Below are 20,073 nucleotides of genomic sequence, written 5' to 3'. Positions count from 1 at the left end.
AGACATTGTTTTATTTAGCTCTTTGGACATATTAACATATCTGATAAAAGTCCATGAAAAGGCATGGAAGAACCTTAAATGCATTATTACTAAGTGAACAAAGCCAACTCAAAAAGGCTACATACTGGGACTTCCCTGGTGGCGCAGTGGTTAAGACTCGGCACTCCCAATGTGGGGGGCTGGGTTCGATCCTTGGTCGGGGAACTAGATCCCACATGTATGCCGCAACTAAGAGTTCACATGCCGCAACTAAGGAGCCCATGTGCTGCAACTAAGGAGCCTGCCTGCCGCAACTAAGACCTGGCGCAACCAAATAAATAAATGTTAAAAAAAAATTAAAAAGGCTACATATTGTATGATTACAATTATATGCCATTGTGGAAAAGGTAAAACTATGGAGAAAGAAAAGAAGACCAGTGGCTGTCAGGGGTCGGGGGTCGGGGAAGGGATGAGTAGGCAGAGCACAGAGGATTTTTAGGGCAGTGAAAATACTCTGTTTGATACTATAGTGATGGATACACGTCATAATACATTTGTCCAAATCCACAGAATGCACAACACCAATAGTCCCCTGGTTCATTCTCCAAACTCCTTTGGAGCATCTCTCCTCCTCACTCCTGATATCCAGTGACACGGCCTTCCATAGAACATATGAAACTTTCCCAATTCAGGATTTTTGCCCAACACCTTTCATCCGGCTTATTTATCTTTCAGGTTAAGCTTTCGTGTCCCTTCCTGGAGTGGCCTTCCTTGCCCTCACAACCTAAATCAGAATCCATTGTATTCTCTCTCCTTGTACCATGTTCCTTACGTGGACATACTTACCACCATTTGTGTATTTATTAGTTTATTGTCTGAGTCCCTAGTAGGGAGGCAAATTTCATGACAGTAAGGAAAGCACCTGTCTTGCTCCCTGATGTATTCCCAGCACCTAGTCCACGGCCCAGCTGGAGTAGGTGCTCAGTTGACACATGTGGAATGAGTGAATAATGGAGGTTTATTCATCCACTCTGTGAGGTTGATGCCATTACCTCAGAGTAGTTTACTGACTGCCACACAGCTAGCAAGTGGACATAAATGGGTGAGATCTCAGAATTACAGTTCTTAGGTGAATACACCATCTAGGAAAGTATTTGCTAAGGGGATGGAAAGTAGGGGTGGGGGAGGAGTGGGGTTTGGAGCAAGGCAGTTTGGACGATTCCAGACCAGTCACTCTCAGGGAAATGGTCCCCAGGGGAGGGGAGGGGAGAACCTGCAAGACATATGTTCAGCATTTTACATGTTGAAAAATATCTTCTGTTTTCATAATACAGACTGCCCTGGCTGGGAAGGATAATAGAAAATTATCCTTCTTCTAAGGACAGATTTTCCGATTTATGGGAAGGAGGCAGGTTTAAAAAGCGACAGGGAAACCGCCCCCCAGCTTTCTACCATTTCCCTAAGCAAGTAAAGGGCTGCGGGGCGCAGGAGATGTGTGGGCACGGGTGGCGCCAGGACCACACTCGCGCAGGGGAAAGTGGATCTTGGTGGCATGGCGCCCCACAGGCTGCACATCCCTCCCCGCCGCAAAGACTCCCTTCCACAACACCCTCAGCCAGTCTGCACCTTACTTCTCCGACTCCACACGCCCCCCACCGCAGCCCTCCGCGAGCTCCACTTCACCCCACGTCACCTAGCAGTCTCACATCACCCCACGAATGGCGAGAAGCTTGCAGGGAAGGCACGGCTGTGGAGAGTCCGCGCTCAGCGGTGGCGTGGAGCCGACTCCACAGCAGAGGGCGCCAGAGAGCCTCGCGGCGCCGGCCCGCCGGACGCTCGCGCGCAGGGGCCGCCTCCATGCCGGGTAGCTCGCAGGCTGGGAGTAGGCCAAGGCCGCCAGCCACGCCCTTCTAAGAAACAGACTCTTCCCGACTTCCGCTGCTCCGCAGTGAGTTCGCTACTTTGAATGGTCCTATGGATAGCTGCAAAATAAAGGTTAATTGCTATTATTATTATCATTTATCACATGTATCAGTAACAGGTGATCTTAAGACAGAAGCCAAGAGTCTATGGAATAAGAACAGAAGTGCGGGTTGTGTTTGGGTAGTTTGCTTTTGTTTCTTTTGTGGCTTGGGTTGCGGGGTGTGCTATTTCGGCATATAGTGTTTTTTGTTTGTCTGTTTCTTAAGGTATAGGTTAAAAATTATCTTTGTGGGGAGATTGAGATTGACATATACACACTACTATATATAAAATAGATTACTAATAAGGACCCATTGTATAGCACAGGGAACTCTACTCAGTACTCTGTAATGACCTACATGGGAAAAGAATCTAAAAAAGAGTGGCTATATGTATATGTATAACTGAATCACTTTGCTGTACACCTGAAACTAACACAACATTGTAAATCAACTATACTGCAATAAAAATGAATTTTAAAAATTGTCTTTCTGGGAAAAGACTTATTCTTCTAGAGTGATTTGACACATTTCTGGGGAAATGCATTAACATTCCCTTCACAAAAGACTGATGGGAAGGGAATAATGGGAACAACAACTTCATATGCCGAGGAAAACAGATAAAGGTGTGAGGAGACCGTTTATTGACATTTAAACCCCCCACACGCCTTTTTTGTATTTTTTTGAAATAAAGAAATTCTCTAGGAATGAAATTGACCAAGTCAAAGAACGTTAGACCTGGAAGGAATTTTCGAAATTAAACCACCTTCTCATTATTATATATGTGGAAGAGGAGGCCCAGAGAGGATAAGTGACGTTCAAAGTCGCGGAACACCTGTGTGCAGTCAGGGCTGATTTCTGGTCTGGAGCTCAAGTGGGAAGCAGTATCTCTCAGGGAAAGGACAGTACTGTGATGTTCACGGATTTTATTCTTTATTAAGTAATTATTGTATGAAAAGTTGGGAGAAGTTGATGTTTGAATTTACCTAGAGTCCTACCACTTTGAAATGCTCATTGTATTTTTGCTGTATAATTTTCCAGACTTCTTCATGTATGCAAATACTGGTAAAAATGCTGTATTTACTAAAATTGGATCATTCTATCCATACTTCTTTGCAATATAATTCCTAACAGATGCATAACTATTCTGTTGGATGGAGGGACCTTTATTAATTTAATCAGTCCCTTATGATAAACATATAAGCTTTTTCTAATGTTAAACTCTTATAAAAGATGCTGCACTAAACATTCCTGTTTGTACATCTTCTGCTGAAGTGATGTCTGCCTATTGTTCAGTTTGAATTTTTGTAGGAATGTAGTGCAACGGTATAGGCTGGGTTTGAACTCCAGCTCTGGAATTTACTGTGTGTCTTTGCACAAATCACAGCCTTTCTAGGCTCTAGTTTCCTCATCTTTAAGTGGAAGCAATCAGACTACTGATTGCCTACAGCTATTGGGAGGATTAAATGAGATAATATACATAAAATAATTGGTTAGTACCTAGCACATAGCAAATCCTCAATCAATATTAGCCATTATTATTATTATTATTACCACCATGACCCCTGAAGAAGGCTGTTTCTTCAAAATGGCTCCCATAGTTTCTATTACTCTTTAAAAGAGAATAATCAGAATTTCATGGAGAAGTTTTTAGGTGTAAAACTCTAGTAGTTAAATGAATATTTCCTATTTCTAACTTCATTTATCCAGAGGATAAATAATAAAGTGTGGGCTGTAGAGCTACTTAACCATGTTCTGGTTATATAGCTTTACTGCCAGTCAAACCAGGAAATCATAGCTTTTCATTGGAGGTTCTTATGTAAAAATCAACTGTTTTGTGACAAATAAAACCACCCCTGATTCTTTCTCCTTTGGAAAATGCTCAAAGCACAGCTTATCCCAAAAAAGCAGCAGAATATCTATGCTATCACCTATGCAGCTTCCCAGTGCCTTCAAGCTATTCTCTTCTGATTTTCTCTCGTATCCATGGGCCCACTATTTCTTATTCTTAATAGGTGTGGGAGAGAGCACAGAAGCAGAAGTTGTTGCCTCTGAAGCTTTGCTTTTAATCTGGGAAGACACCATGAGTCACACTGGGACAGATTTCAGGTTCATATTCCCATCTGAAGCTTTGGAAACTAGTCACTATTCCTACCAAAGCCTATACAGTTAACCCAAGCCTGTGTTACCCTTATTTCTCCAAGGGCTGTCAAAAAATAAGGAAACACTCACTCTGTTTTATTGATTGATTTATTTGTATATTTTAAATTCAGGTTTGGTTGATGTACAATAAGTTTCAAGTGTACAACATAGTGATTCACAATTTTTAAAGGTTATAGTATATTTATAGTTATTATAAAATATTGACTATATTTCCTGTGCTGTACAACATATCTTTGTAGCTTATTTATTTTATGCCTAGTAGTTTCTCTTTTTTTTTTGCGGTACGCGGGCCTCTCACTGTTGTGGCCTCTCCCGTTGCGGAAAACAGGCTCTGGGCGCGCAGGCTCAGCAGCCATGGCTCACGGGCCCAGCCGCTCCGCGGCATATGGGATCCTCCCGGACCGGGGCACGAACCCGCATCCCCTGCATCGGCAGGCGGACTCTCAACCACTGCGCCACCAGGGAGGCCCAGTTTGAGTCTCTTAATCCCCTTCTTCTATCTTGTCCCTCCCTACTGCGTCTCTTCCACTGGTAACCACTAGTTTATCTTCTATATCTGTTGCCGAAATTCGGCCTTTGTTCACAGGTGCTTAATAGAAGTGTGGAGACAGAGTTTTGGGTGAAGTAGCAAAGAATAGCTTTATCGCTTTGCCAGGCAAAGGGGGCCACAGCAGGCTAATCCCCTCAAGACTGTGTGACCTACCCTGGAGGGGGTAGTGAGGAGTCTTATAGTGTTCAAGGAGCAGGGCATGATCAGATTCTTCTGACTGGTTGGTGGTGAGGTCATAGGGACTCAGCATCATCAACCTTCTGGTTCCAACTGGTCTGGGGTCTCCGTGTTTGTGGGCAGCATACAGTTAACTTCTTCCACCTGGTGGGAGTTTCAGTATCTGCAAAACAGCTCAAAGGAGATGGCTCAGAATATTATCTATAGTCCTTGAGGAGGAACTAAAGGTCCTTGACTTTGTTTAATGACTAAAGTATTACTATTTTGTCTTGCTTGACTGTTTTCCTTTCTTTCTGCACTTTCTCACTTCTCTGATTTAATTTATTCTTTTAAAAAATATTTATTTATTTTTGGCTTCATTGGATCTTCGTTGTTGGGTCTTCGTTGCTGCCCGTGGGCTTTCTCTAGTTGCGGCAAGCGGGGACTACTCTTCGTTGCAGTGCGCGGGCTTCTCATTGCGGTGGCTTCTCTTGTTGCAGAGCACGGGCTCTAGGTGCATGGGCTTCAGTAGTTGTGGCACGCAGGCTCAGTAGTTGTGGCTCGTGGGCTCTAGAGTGCAGGCTCAGTAGTTGTGGCACATGGGCTTAGTTGCTCCATGGCATGTGGGATCTTCTTGGATCAGAGCTTGAACCTGTGTCCCCTGCATTGGCAGGCGGCTTCTTAACCACTGCACCACCAAGGAAGTCCCTTAATTTATTCTCTGACTAAAGTTTTTCTACAGACAAAAGGCAGGCGGAGGACATGGGTAGGGGTCTATTCTGGGAAGGCCTCATAGGGTCTTTCTCGGTTACATATCTGTGAGTCTGTTTCTTTTTTGGCATATTCACTAGTTTGTTTTATTTTTTAGATTCCACATATAAGTGATATCATATAGAATTTGTCTTTCTCTGACTTATTTCACTAAGCATAATACTTCTAAGTCCATCCATGTTGCTGCAAATGCCAAATTTTCCTTTTTATGGCTGAGTAGTATTCCATTGTATATATAGATACCACATCTTCTTTATCCATTCCTCTGTTCATGGACACTTGGGTTGCTTCCATATCTTGGCTATTGTAAATAATGCTGCAATGAACACTGTGGTGCATGTATCTTTTCGGATTAGTGTTTTCAGGTTTTTTTTTCAGATATATACCCAGGACCACTCACCCTCTTTGAGAAGCTGGGTGGAATGTTCAGAGTTTGATGGCCTATCTCAGAAGTCAGAAGTCAGTGACCAAAATGCATGGCGACCAGAAGATTTCCAAAATGCTGCCAGTAACTCCATGCTTACTTACGGTTCCTTCCTCTTCTGCTCCACTGACACTGTGAACAGAGACACTCAACAGGATTGGTGGAGTAAATGTGGTGGTTAAATGAGTCCTTCCTGGACACAGCTCTTGTGGAATCTGAGCACCAAACGCTGGGAAATCCTTGCCTATAACTGAGGCCCGGAATGACCTCCTGTGTGTCTTTTGCCATGGTGTGCCATCCTTCTTTCCAGTAATGACCAGTTACACTCTATTATAGTGTCTCACGCTTGTTATAGTGGCTTTGACAATTTAGCTAGGCTAGAACTGCGTTTCCTGGGATTGCCTTCCCTGTCCTGAATTAGCGTTGGCTGGAAGAAAAATTGGGGCAAGATTTGGGAGGTGGAAGTAAAGCCACAGCCATTATGTTCTGAAATTTGGTATAAGACCAGGTGCTATTGCCACTTGTGCACATTGCCACTGACCCTCTGGCATATCTTGTTGGCGTGGGACAGCAGTGGGGCCCGCAGAGACTCCACCCACAAGATCTCCTCCAACGTCTCCATATCCTGGGCCAGGTGCATGTGCAGCTCTGTGGCAAAGGATGGCAGTTCCTTCTCTAGATTGGAGACAGTAAGAGGCAGATATAGGGTCCATGGAGTTTTGTGTCTTCATGGGTTTTAGTTTGTCCTCATGGGTTCAAGGGAATCCTTGCAGGTTCCAGTTGGTCTTTGCTCTCCCCCATTTCATATGCACTTGTCTGCCCAACTATTGGCCTTGAATATGTGCATTGACTTCAGGCCACCGTCAAATGCAGAGGCAATAGCCTTTCATAGACTTCTTCCTCAGCTCCCACAACTGCGTGAGATCTAATCCCTATAATAAATTCCCTCACTGCCTTTCACTCCGCTTCTCTGATCAAACCCTACAACTGTGTTTAGGTGAGTCTTATTTTATACCCAAATTTGAAAGTCAGATACAGGATTACAGACATGACAAAAGAATGGTTTCTTTGTTTCTTGGCTGTGCTGTGTGGCATGTGGGATCTTAGTTCTCCCACCAGGGATTGAACCCACGCCCCCTGCATTGGAAGTGCGGAGTCTTAACCACTGGACCACCAGGGAAGCCTGAGAATTTTTAAAACTGAAGTATGGTTGATTTACAATATTGTATTAGTTTTAGGTGTGCAGCATAGTGATTCAGTTTTTTGTTTGCAGATTATATTCTATTATAGGTTAATGTATTACAAGGTATTGGATATAATTCCCTGTGCTATACAGTAAACCCTTGTTGCTTATCTATTTTATGTGTAGTAGTGTGTATCTGTTAATCCCATATTCCTAATTTGTCCTTCCCCCTCTCCCTCTGCTTTGGTAACCGTACGTTTGTTTTCTATGTCTGTTGAGTATGTTTTTGTTTTGTATATAGATTCATTTGTATTAATTTTTAGATTCCACACAGTGATATCATGCAGTATTTGTCTTTTTCTGTCTGACTTATTTCACTAAGCATAATATTCTCTAGGTCCATCCATGTTGCTGCAAATGACAATATTTCGTTCTATTTTATGGCTGAGTAATATTCATATATATATATATACACACATATATATATCAATATCTATCTATCTATTTATCTATCTATATATCAATCACATCCCTTTAAGCCAATCATCTGTTGATGGGCGCTTGGGTTGTTTCCATGTCTTGGCTGTTTGTATATTTTGGATATTAACCTCTTGTTGGTTGCATTGTTTGAAAATATTTTCTCCCATTCAGTAGGTTGTCTTTTTGTTTTGTTGATGGTTTCCATTGCTGTGCATAAGCTTTTAAGTTTGATTAGGTCCCATTTGTTTATTTTTGCTTATATTTCTTTTGCCTTGGGAGACCGATCTGAGAATATATTACTACAATTTATGTTAAAGAATGTTTCACCTATGTTTTTTTCTAGGAGTTTTATGGTGTCATGTTTTACATTTAGGTTTTTAAACCATTTTGAGTTTATTTTTGTATACGGTGAGAGGGAGTTTTCTAATGTCATTGATTTACATGTGGCTGTCCAGCTTTCCCAACATCACTTGTTGAAGAGACTGTCTTTTCTCCATTGTATATTCTTGCCTCCTTTGTCATATATTAATTGGCCATAGGCGTGTGGGTTTATTTCTGGGCTCTCCATTCTGTTCCATTGATCTATGTGTCTGTTTTTGTGCCAGTACCATGGTGTTTTCATTACTGTGCCTGACAAAAGAACCTTTGATTTTTCAAAAGAAAAAAAATGATTTCTATGTGACAGTTAACTAACCATCTATTACCCTTGCTTTCTTTTTGATGTCAAACTCCTTTAAATTGTACTGTACATTTATTGCCAACTTATTTTATTTTTCTTCCTCCCATTTTCTCTACAATCCCTTGAATATGACTCCTGCCTTACAAAACACTTTTTTACTTCAGTAGGGACTTACCAAACAGCACATCCAGGTCTCAGTCTTCTTTATTTCTTCGTACTTCTCTACACAGTTGGCTGCTTTCTCTTTCTTGAATTTCTCTCCTCTCTTGGTTTCCGTAATCTACAGTCTTTGGGATTTTCTCCTCTCTCTCCAACTGCTCCTTCTCTATCTTGTTTGCTGACTTTTCTTCTCCCCGCTCCTCAAGGTGTAGCTGTTGCCCAAAGCCCAGTTCTTAGCACTCTTGAATTCTCACTTTACCCTTTATCCCTTTATGATCTCCTCTACTCTCATGGATTCAACCATCATCCCTTCACACTCATGATTTACAAATCTATGTCTTTATCTCTACTGTCTCTCCTGAATGCCAGGATCATGTTTCTAAGCATTCATTGAGTTGCACATGAATCTCAGATTCAACATGTGTAACCCCCACTATTGGTTTACCACCACAAGTCAGTGCTCCCTAAATTGCATAATGGCATCACCGTCCTTCAGTCATCCTGCTCAAAACTTCAGAGCTGTTCAACACTCTTCCCTCTAATCATCTTCAAATCCATGAGTGCTCTGACTCTCCCCTTCTTCCAGTTCCCCTTGCCAGGCCCTCATTTGGGCTTACTTTTACAACTTACTATGACAACAAACTCCTATTTGATTCCTAAGTTTAGCTTCCTCCTCTCTCCTTTCCTACCCCCTGCAGCCTGTGTTACTTTCCCAAAATATGCATCGGCTTATGTAACTTCTTTGCTGGAAATATCTCCTGGTTCCCCCTTACATATAGAATAAATACCTGCCAGTTTTGCACAGCACGGCCACATCTTGATTTCTTCCCTTTCAACCTCATGTCCTATGATACTCCAATCTCCCAGCATGCACAGTCTATGGATCCCTGGACATACCTGCCTGCTCCCAGCCTAGGGCCTTGGCTCAAGTCTTTTCTGCTTGGGCTCTGTACTATATTGAATTCCTAACCATCCTCTCTATCCAGGCTCAATTCTCACTCCTAGCTAGTGAATTGGGTAAGAATCTCTGAATCAGAGGTAGTTTTCATCAATAACATGAAAATAACAATACATATAATAGCAATAGCTCTCATGGCTCAAGTACTTACCTACTGTGCCAGGCGCTGTTCTACATGTTTTATATGTATACATTCTTGTGTTCTTCCCAATAACTCCTCACCTGACATCTTCATGTCAGTGTGGACGTGGATACAGACTGACCTCACTCTTGATCCCTTTACTTGAGCACCAGCTGATGTTGGTTGAGAGCTCACCACGGGCCTTATCTTTATTACGTTATTTAAACCTCACAACACCGTAAGGCAGGTACCATCATGATATCCATTCTACAGATGTGGCAATTGAGGCACAGAGGGAGGTTGGCCAACTTGCCCAGGGTCACAGAGTGAGTAAATGGTGGGGCTGGGCGATCTGCCTCCATAATTTGCGGCTTCTTTCTCTGGTGTGGGCTGATCTGCCTCTCAAGACTGAGAACCCACAGCACGATGGCTGGGTCAGGCATTGTAACATTCCCCACATCGCCTGGCACAGGGCCCTGTATACCAGCAGTCGACATAGGCTTACTGACTGATGCTCACAGGTACAAAAAGCGGCAGGAGGGACATTATTTTCACAGGAAAACATCCTGTCCTCGTTGAGAGCCGCCAGAGGATAACCATCTCCCCTCTTACAGACCCTCATGAATAAATAAATAAATAGAAAGTGACTGAAGTGGTGAATATAAAGTAGTGTGGTGTGGTCATCTGTAAAGTTTTATTAGAAATATTCAATCCCAAAGTGTTACTGCCCATGATGTAAGTAACTACTACTCCTAAAGACAAGCTTCCAAAGAGCACATTAGTGATGCGTGCACAAATCTCATGTCACCTTTTCTCCTCCACACCTGCACTGAAGTGTCATTAAGAATGAGACATTTAAAGAATTTATAAATTGAATTAATTAATGACAAAAAATGATTAATGTCCTCCAGGGTAAAGGTACCTAAGAGGCTGCTTAATCAAATCCCCTTGTCCCCTCAAAGGCAGGTTGGCTGACACAGAAGCCCAGGCTCTGTCTACCAGCTCCTCCTTCTCTGTTCCAACTCACTGGTGGAAGAGGGGCCACATCTGAAAGTGCAGTGAGTGGAACCACTTCATCATCAGGGCAGGGCAGGGCTTGTCTATGAGTGAGGTTGAGCCATTCCACCCTGGTTTAATTTCTTTCAAAAAGGGGATGGTGATAATGATGATTGTGCAGGTAGAAATAGGATAAATCATGTACAATGTCAAGCACAGTACCCATGGTTAGAAGCTATTCTTAATATTCAGGATATTAACATGCCCCCGGGGACCTGTAAACACCTCTTGAAGAACCATAAAACCCTCAGTCTGGCCTGGCTTTCATTTGGCCCTTCTTGGTGGGGAACAAGAATTCCACTATGGAGAACAGTATGGAGGTTCCTTAAAAAACTAAAAATAGAACTACCATACAACCCAGCAATCCCACTACTGGGCATATACCCTGAGAAAACCATAATTCAAAAAGAGACATGTACCAAAATGTTCATAGCAGCCCTATTTACAATAGCCCGGAGATGGAAACAACCTAAGTGTCCATCATCGGATGAATGGATAAAGAAGCTGTGGCACATATATACAATGGAATATTACTCAGCCATAAAAAGAAATGAAATTGAGTTATTTGTAGTGAGGTAGATGGACCTAGAGTCTGTCATACAGAGTGAAGTAAGTCAGAAAGAGAAAAACAAATACCGTATGCTAACACATATATATGGAATCTAAGGGAAAAAATGTCATGAAGAACCTAGGGGTAAGATGAGAATAAAGACACAGACCTACTAGAGAATGGACTTGAGGATATGGGGAGGGGGGAAGGGTAAGCTGTGACAAAGTGAGAGAGTGGCATGGACATATATACACTACCAAACGTAAAATAGATAGCTAGTGGGAAGCAGCCACATAGCACAGGGAGATCAGCTCGGTGCTTTGTGACCACCTAGAGGGGTGGGATAGGGAGGGTGGGAGGGAGACACAAGAGGGAGGAGATATGGGGACATATGTATATGTATAACTGATTCACTTTGTTATAAAGCAGAAACTAACACACCATTGTAAAGCAATTATACTCCAATAAAGATGTTAAAATAAAATAAAATAATAAAATAAATAATTTAAAAAAGTGGAGAGAGCTACCAAAAAAAAAAAAAAAAAAGAATTCTGGAAGTTAGAGGAGAGACAGAGTGGGCGGGGTGGGGTGGGAGATGGGGTGCAGGAGAAAAGGGTGGCATGGGGAAGATGGAAACTCTCCCTGGTCTACAACACAGGCCCAAGTAAAGGGCAAACATGCACCTATGTAGGGCACCTGCAGCCAGAGGTGTGGAGCAGAGTCCAGCGGACGATGCATAGCTCCACAGTTACGTCCAAAGTCGAAGGAAGGGCCCCTTGCACTGTAAGCGTTCTTGGGAGCACTGATCACTGGCAGGGTTCTACACTTGCACTCTGACGTGGGTTAGTACAAATCTGGAGTACTTGTTGCATTCAGCAAGGGACAGGCTGGGTTTCCTGCAGCGGGCATCTGAGCACACAGTGCTCTGCAAACACAGCCCCAAGCTCCCACTATAATGCGCTCCAGGGAGCCAGAGCAAGCAGCTCCCTAATCATTTCATGTGAACCACTAGCCCGATTCGTGGACTTTGTGAGCGAATGGAACAGAACCAGAGTCCCATCCATTAGTTACCGACTTTTGGGGGGTTAGGGGGAAGAGTCGTGCTCAGAGCCCACACGACAAGGGGTGGTGACCGGGCTGGGGCTGCTGGGGCCCCGCGCGCTTTCTCCAGCCCCACCTCTGTGTCTCTCATTCTGGGGTAACTAAGGGCAACGAGCCTGCGCCCATCGAGGGGCCAGGCCGAGAGATGTTCTCCCAACATTTTTTCTGGGCCCCGGGGGCGAGTGAGGTCTCATTCCCCTGCCCCTCCCCCGCCTCAAGTTGGCACCCCTTTACGGGCCACTCCCTGGCCTCGTGCACGCCTCAGCGGGTCCCACCCACCGCAGGCCAGGTGGGGGCGGGCACCTAACCATGAGCGGGTATGCACTGCACCTGCGACAGACACGCTATAACCGGGACCAGGCGCCAAAAAGAGTACCTGACCCGGCCACTGGCCCTAGCTCTATCCCGGACGAGGGCATCCCCACAGATCGCAGCGCAGCTTCATCCACAGCACTCAAGACGTGGAGCCTCGGCTCGTGGGGTGGGGGAGCAGTGGAGTAGCCTCGATGATACTGGCTATCACAGCCTGGGTCGGTGGAGACCGGGAAGAACCACAAGGCCAGTGCCCAGACCGGGACAGGTGCTTTGGCGAAGCCCAGGAAACGCCCTTTCCCTGGGAGAGGCGAGTGGACGGGACGCTGCTGCGACTCAGTGACGGCCCTTCGCCTCCCTATAGGCTCTCTCTTTGCCTTTCCCCCTTTTCAGATATGAAGCCCTCCGTGATCTCAGCGATGGATGGTAGCGGGAGGTGAAGAGGAGGCAGTGTGGTCCAAACTGGGGCGGGGGAGGACGAGGAGGCGGCGGCCAGGAGCCCACAAAGCAGCAGCAGCAGGAGCTGACCTCCCCAGGTCCCTGAGGGGCGCAAGCCTGGGGACAGGTAGCAGCGCTTCTACCGCATCACATTCACCCCTTTGCAGCTACGGTTGGAGAGCCTTTTACACCACACTGGATACCCCGCCGTGTTCACCATGTACGCGGCTAGCCCTGGAGGTGCCTAGCTCTCCAGGGGGCTCGGTTGTCTCTGGGTGTCTCTGGGTGTCTCTGGCTCTCTTCCGGAGTCTGAGCCAAAAGCCACCTAGAGGGCCCAAGGCCACCAGGGCCCCCTCCCCCAGGACTCTGGGGTGGGGGCAGTACCTACTGGGCATCAAGGTAAATATTTTCATGCTGTATTTAAATCCATCAAGTAGGGAAACTTTGGCTGGAGGCCCATTTTGTAAATAACGTTTTGTTGGAACCCAGGCACGGTGGAGCAAGTGCAGGGTCAGATTCTACCTATGTTTAAATTTTGGTAATATTTTCATCATGGGCTATTTTTGCACTAATTTTGGTATTTGTTAAATACTGCACTAAAACATTATTTATCTTAATTACAGATTTTTTTGGTGCCCCATTAAATTTTGCGTGGGAGGGAAAACCACCTGCTAAGGTGAGCCTGGAGCTGGGTATTACAGAAAAGTGTACTGTGGTGGGGGGCACGAAGGGAATAGAAAATTTAAAACAAGAGTGAAATAACATCCATGTATTTAATTTCATCCACATCTCAGAATACTGAACATTTGTGATTTTCTTCTCTTAGAAAGGAGCTTGCAAGACACATGGATGATACTGAAGCCAGGGTGCAGGTGAGTAAACCTGAAAAAAACAACCTGGCAGGGCAGCCATCGTAAAACCTGCTTTGGGACTTGGACATCTTTGTCATGGACATTCTCATGTTGGTTTGTTTTTACTGCCTTTTCCATGATTGGAAAATAAGTTTTTGAACTTTGGGGGCTTTAAGGGGTAGTAAATGGGATCAGTAAATTCCAGTTTATGGAAACTGCCCATCATTCCCAAAGAAGAAAAAATAGAACAGAGCCACTTTTCCTACACCTGTGGTATCTATCCATCTGAATATATATAGATATGTGTTTTTTTCCAATAAAATTCAAGTCCTCCTAACACAAGTATCCTTTAGGGAGGATGTTAGCCCTCCTTAAAGCAATACTTCTATCTTCCATGCAGTCATGTTGGGACTCAATCTGACCTGGAAGTATTTACATTAATGCACTGAGGAGCTGGGTTATAAGAGGGTTCAGCAGTGCTAAATTATTTAAAATATTCAAAACCGGGGGCTTCCCTGGTGGCGCAATGGTTGAGAGTCCACCTGCCGATGCAGGGGACATGGGTTCGTGCCCCGATCCGGGAAGATCCCACATGCTGTGGAGCAGCTAGGCCCGTGAGCCATGGCTGCTGGGCCTGTGTGTCCGGAGCCTGTGCTCCGCAATGGGAGAGGCCACAACAGTGAGAGGCCCGCATACCGCAAAAAAAATAAAAATTAAAATTAAATTAAAATTAAATATTCAAAACCAAGCATAAACTCTGAGGTAAAATGAGTGATTCTGTAAATATTTCAGCACTGGTGCAAGGGAATAATTGGTCCAGAGAACACACTATAGGAGTAACTAACATCTGTTTAGTTGCAATGAGATGGATGGGGTTGAGAGCTTAAAGTTCAAGTCCTCCTGCTGTTGTTTTTCAGCATTTGGTAAAGCAAGGTAGGGAGTGGTAGCCCTAAAGTTGTCTAAAAAAACAAAAACAAAAAAGAACAATTATGCATAAAATTCCACTGACCCAAAAAGGGTGAAAATGAGAATTCTAATATATTGTCAAAATATGCCTTGGAGATATCACACAAAATCAATGTTATGAAACTACCAAATGCATAAATGAATATTCTCTTGAGGAACTTCTCATCTAAGGATTTTTTTCCCTTTTGGTGGTACAATTAGGAACAAGTGGGTTTTGTGGAACTTTTTGGTGCTGGTGGGGTGTCTGTCAATTCAGGGTAGATTTGGACCTGTGTTAATCTGAAGTACTTTTTCATTTCCTCAAGCAGGGATGACATTTCTAGGACATGGAATCAAGAGGTGACTCTTGAGATCACAGAAAACCTTAGGTTGCATCAAGGAAGTATTGGTAGGAGGAAAAATCAGGATGAGCTTATTATCAGCTTTGCTGCAGAGAGCGTGTGTGAGGGCAGTGATTTACATGGGCTGCAGAGCTGGTGGTGGGGTCTGGAAAGCAGTGCTGGCAGCCTCAGGCCACGGGCTGGGCTCACAGTCAGGTCTGGCCAGGGCTTGGGAGGCGCAGGCCTCTGCTTTCTCAAGCAGGCAAAGCCTCAGAGGAAAAGAAAAACGGAAGTTTTGGTGACTTGCTTCTCCTGGGTTTACATAGTGGTCTCGTAGTGGAGTTCCGAAGGGAAAAGGAACCACAAGAATAAAATAAGGAAAAAGAATGTTCTCATCTATTTCCAAACTACAGCATGAACCCCAAAGAACCTCCTTTTCTCTCTTTTCTTTTAAATTGAGGTATAATTGATACACATTATATTAGTTTCAGGTGTACAACATAATGATTTGATATTTGTATACACTGCAAAATGATTACCACAATAAGTCTAGTTAACATCCGTCACCACACCAAAAATTTTTTTTCTTATGATAACTTTTAAGATCTACTCTCTTGGCAACTTTCAAATTAGTACTATTAGTACTTTCAATAGTACTATTAACTGTAGTCACCATACTGTATATTACACATCCCCATTACTTAAGTTTGTACCTTTGACCCCCTTCACCCATTTCTCCTACCTCCCACCGCTGGCAACCACCAATCTGTTCCATGAGCTTGTTTTCTTTCTTTCTTTTTTTTTTTTTTTTTTTGCAGTACACGGGCCTCTCACTGTTGTGGCCTCTCCTGTTGCGGAGCACAGGCTCCCGGACACGCAGGCTCAGCAGCCATGGCTCACGGGCCTAGCCGCTCCACGGCATGTGGGACCTTCCCGGACCGGGGCACGAACCCGTGTCCCCTGCATCAGCAGGCAGACTCTCAACCACTGCGCTACCAGGGAAGCCCCTATGAGCTTGTTTTCTTTAATTGAGGGGGGGTTGTTGTTTGTTTGTTGTTTTTAGATTCCTCCACGTAAAAGTGAGATCACACATTATCTGTCTTTCTGATTTATTTCACTTAGCATAATGCCCTCAAGGTCCATCCATGTTGTAGCAAGTGTAATATTTCATTCTTTTTTGTGGCTGAATAATATTGCACTGTATATACGGGCACACCTCATTTATTGTGCTTTACTTTATTGCACTTTGCAGAAATTGTGCTTTTTCTTTTTTTTTAAACAAATTGAAGATTTCTGGCGACCCTGCATAAAGCAAGTCCACTGGTGCCATTTTTCCAACAGCATTTGCTCACTTCTTGTCTCTGTGTCACATTTTGGTAATTCTGGTGATATTTCAAACATTTTCATCATTATTATATTTGTTATAGTGATCTGTGATCAGTGATCTGTTTCTATTGCAGAAATATTACAATTTGCTGAAAGCCCAAGATGGTGGTTAGTATTTTTAGCAATAAAGTATTTTTTGTATTTCACGGCTTAAACAACAGAAATTTATTTATTTTTATTGTTATTTTTTAACATCTTTATTGGAGTATAATTGCTTTACATTGGTGTGCTAATTTCTGCTTTATAACAAAGTGAATTGCTTATACATATACATATGTCCCCATATCTCTTCCCCCTTGCATCTCCCTCCCTCCGACCCGCCCTATCCCACCCCACTAGGTGGTCACAAAGCACCGAGCTGATCTCCCTGTGCTATGTGGCTGCTTCCCACTAGCTATCTATTTTACGTTTAGTAGTGTATATATGTCCATGCCAATCTCTCACTTTGTCACAGCTTACCCTTCTCCCTCCCCATATCCTCAAGTCCATTCTCTAGTAGGTATGCATTTTTATTCCCATCTTGCCCCTAGGTTCTCCATGACCATGTATTTTTTTAAGATTCCATATATATGTTAGCATATGGTTTTTGTTTTTCTCTTTCTGACTTACTTCACTCTGTATGACAGACTCTAGGTCCATCCACCTCACTACAAATAACTCAGTTTCGTTCCTTTTCATGGCTGAGTAATATTCCATTGTGTATATATGCCACATCTTCTTTATCCATTCCTCTGTTGATGGACACATAGGTTGCTTCCATGTCCTGACTATTGTAAATAGAGCTGCAATGAACATTGTGGTACATGACTCTTTTTGAATTATGGTTTTCTCAGGGTATATGCCCACTAGTGGGATTGCTGGGTCATACGGCAGTTCTATTTTTAGTTTTTTAAGGAACGTCCATACTGTTCTCCATAGTGGCTGTATCAATTTACATTCCCACCAACAGTGCAAGAGGGTTCCCTTTTCTCCACACCCCCTCCAGCATTTATTGTTTGTAGATTTTTTGATGATGGCCATTCTGACCGGTGTGAGATGATATCTCATTGTAGTTTTGATTTGTATTTCGCTAATGATTAATGATGTTGAGCATTCTTTCATGTGTCTGTTAGGCAATCTGTATCTCTTCTTTGGAGAAATGTCTATTTAGGTCTTCTGCCCACTTATGGATTGGGTTGTTTGTTTTTTTGATATTGAGCTGCATGAGCTGCTTGTAAATTTTGGAGATTAATCATTTGTCAGTTGCTTCATTTACAAATATTTTCTCCCATTCTGAGGGTAGTCTTTTTGTCTTGTTTATGGTTTCCTTTGCTGTGCAAAAGCTTTAAAGTTTCATTAGGTCCCATTTGTTCATTTTTGTTTTTATTTCCATTTCTCTAGGAGGTGGGTCAAAAAGAATCTTGCTGTGATTTATGTCATAGAGTGTTCTGCCTATGTTTTCCTCTAAGAGTTTGATGGTGTCTGGCCTTACACTGAGGTCTTTAATCCATTGTGAGTTTATTTTTGTGTATGGTGTTAGGGAGTGTTCTAATTTCATTCTTTTACATATAGCTGTCCAGTTTTCCCAGCACCACTTATTGAAGAGGCTATCTTTTCTCCACCGTATATTGCCTCCTTTATCAAAGATAAGGTGACCATATGTGCGTGGGTTTATGTCTGGGCTTTCTATCCTGCTCCACTGATCTATATTTTTCTTTCTGTGCCAGTACCATACTGTCTTGATTACTGTAGCTTTGTAGTATAGTCTGAAGTCAGGGAGCCTGATTCCTCCAGCTCCATTTTTCGTTCTCAAGACTGCTTTGGCTATTCGGGGTCTTTTGTGTTTCCATACAAATTGTGAAATTTTTTGTTCTAGTTCTGTGAAAAATGCCATTGGTAGTTTGATAGGTATTGCATTGAATCTGTAGATTGCTTTGGGTAGTAGAGTCATTTCCACAATGTTGAATCTTCCAATCCAAGAACATGGTATATCTCTCCATCTATTTGTATCATCTTTAATTTCTTTCATCAGTGTCTTATAATTTTCTGCATAGAGGTCTTTTGTCTCCTTAGGTAAGTTTATTCCTAGATATTTTATTCTTTTGTTGCAATGGTAAATGGGAGTGTTTTCTTAATTTCTCTTTCAGATTTTGCAACATTAGTGTATAGAAATGCAAGAAATTTCTGTGCATTAATTTTGTATCCTGCTACTTTACCAAATTCATTGATTAGCTCTAGTAGTTTTCTGGTAGCTGGTAGCATCTTTAGGATTCTCTATGTATAGTATCATGTCACCTGCAAACAGTAACAGCATTACTTCTTCTTTTCCAATATGGATTCCTTTTATTTCTTTTTCTTCTCTGATTGCTGTGGCTAAAACTTCCAAAACTATGTTGAATAAGAGTGGTGAGAGTGGGCAACCTTGTCTTCTTCCTGAACTTAGTGGAAAAGGTTTCAGTTTTTCACCACTGAGGCCAATGTTGGCTGTGGGTTTGTCATATATAGCCTTTATTATGTTGAGGAATGTTCCCTCTATGCCTACTTTCTGGAGGGTTTTTATCATAAATGGGTGTTGAATTTTGTCAAAAGCTTTCTCTGCATCTATTAAGATGATCATATGGTTTTTCTCCTTCAATTTGTTAATATGGTGTATCACGTTGATTGACTGGCCTATATTGAAGAAGCCTTGCATTCCTGGAATAAACCCCCTTGATCATAGTGTATGATCCTTTTAATGTGCTGTTGGATTCTGCTTGCTAGTATTTTGTTTAGGATTTTTGCATCTATGTTCATCAGTGATATTGGCCTGTAGACTCTTTCTTTGTGACATCTTTGTCTGGTTTTGGTATCAGAGTGATGGTGGCCTCGTAGAATAAGTTTGGGAGTGTTCCTCACTCTGCTATATTTTGGAAGAGTTTGAGAAGGATAGGTGTTAGCTCTTCTCTAAATCTTTGATAGAATTCGCCTGTAAAGCCTCCTGGTCCTGGGCTTTTGTTTGTTGGAAGATTTTTAATCACAGTTTCCATTTCAGTGCCTGTGATTGGTCTGCTCATACTTTCTATGTCTTCGTGGTTCAGTCTTGGAAGGTTGTGCATTTCTAAGAATTTGTCCATTTCTTCCAGGTTGTCCATTTTATTGACATATACTTGCTTGTAGTAATCTCTCATGATGCTTTGTATTTCTGCAGTGCCAGTTGTTGCTTCTCCTTTTCCCTTTTTTTTGTGAATATCCATACAGATTTTTTTATTAGTTTCTGCTTTATAACAAAGTGAATCAGTCATACATATACATCTGTTCCCACATCCCTTCCCTCATGCATCTCCCTCCCTCCCACCCTCCCTATCCCACCCCTCCAGGCGGATATGGGGAGGGGGAAGGGTAAGCTGTAACAGAGCGAAAGAGAGGCATGGACATATATACACTACCAAATGTAAGGTAGATAGATAGTGGGAAGCAGCCGCAGAGCACAGGGAGATCCTTTTCCCTTTCTAATTCTACTGATTTGAGTCTTCTCCCTTTTCTTCTTGATG

The sequence above is a fragment of the Mesoplodon densirostris genome, chromosome X (genome assembly GCF_025265405.1).
Source record: "Mesoplodon densirostris isolate mMesDen1 chromosome X, mMesDen1 primary haplotype, whole genome shotgun sequence".
In the NCBI taxonomy this organism is placed as follows: Eukaryota; Metazoa; Chordata; class Mammalia; order Artiodactyla; family Ziphiidae; genus Mesoplodon; species Mesoplodon densirostris.
The sequence above is the reverse complement of the archived record's forward strand: the minus strand, read 5'-3'. Positions refer to the sequence as shown.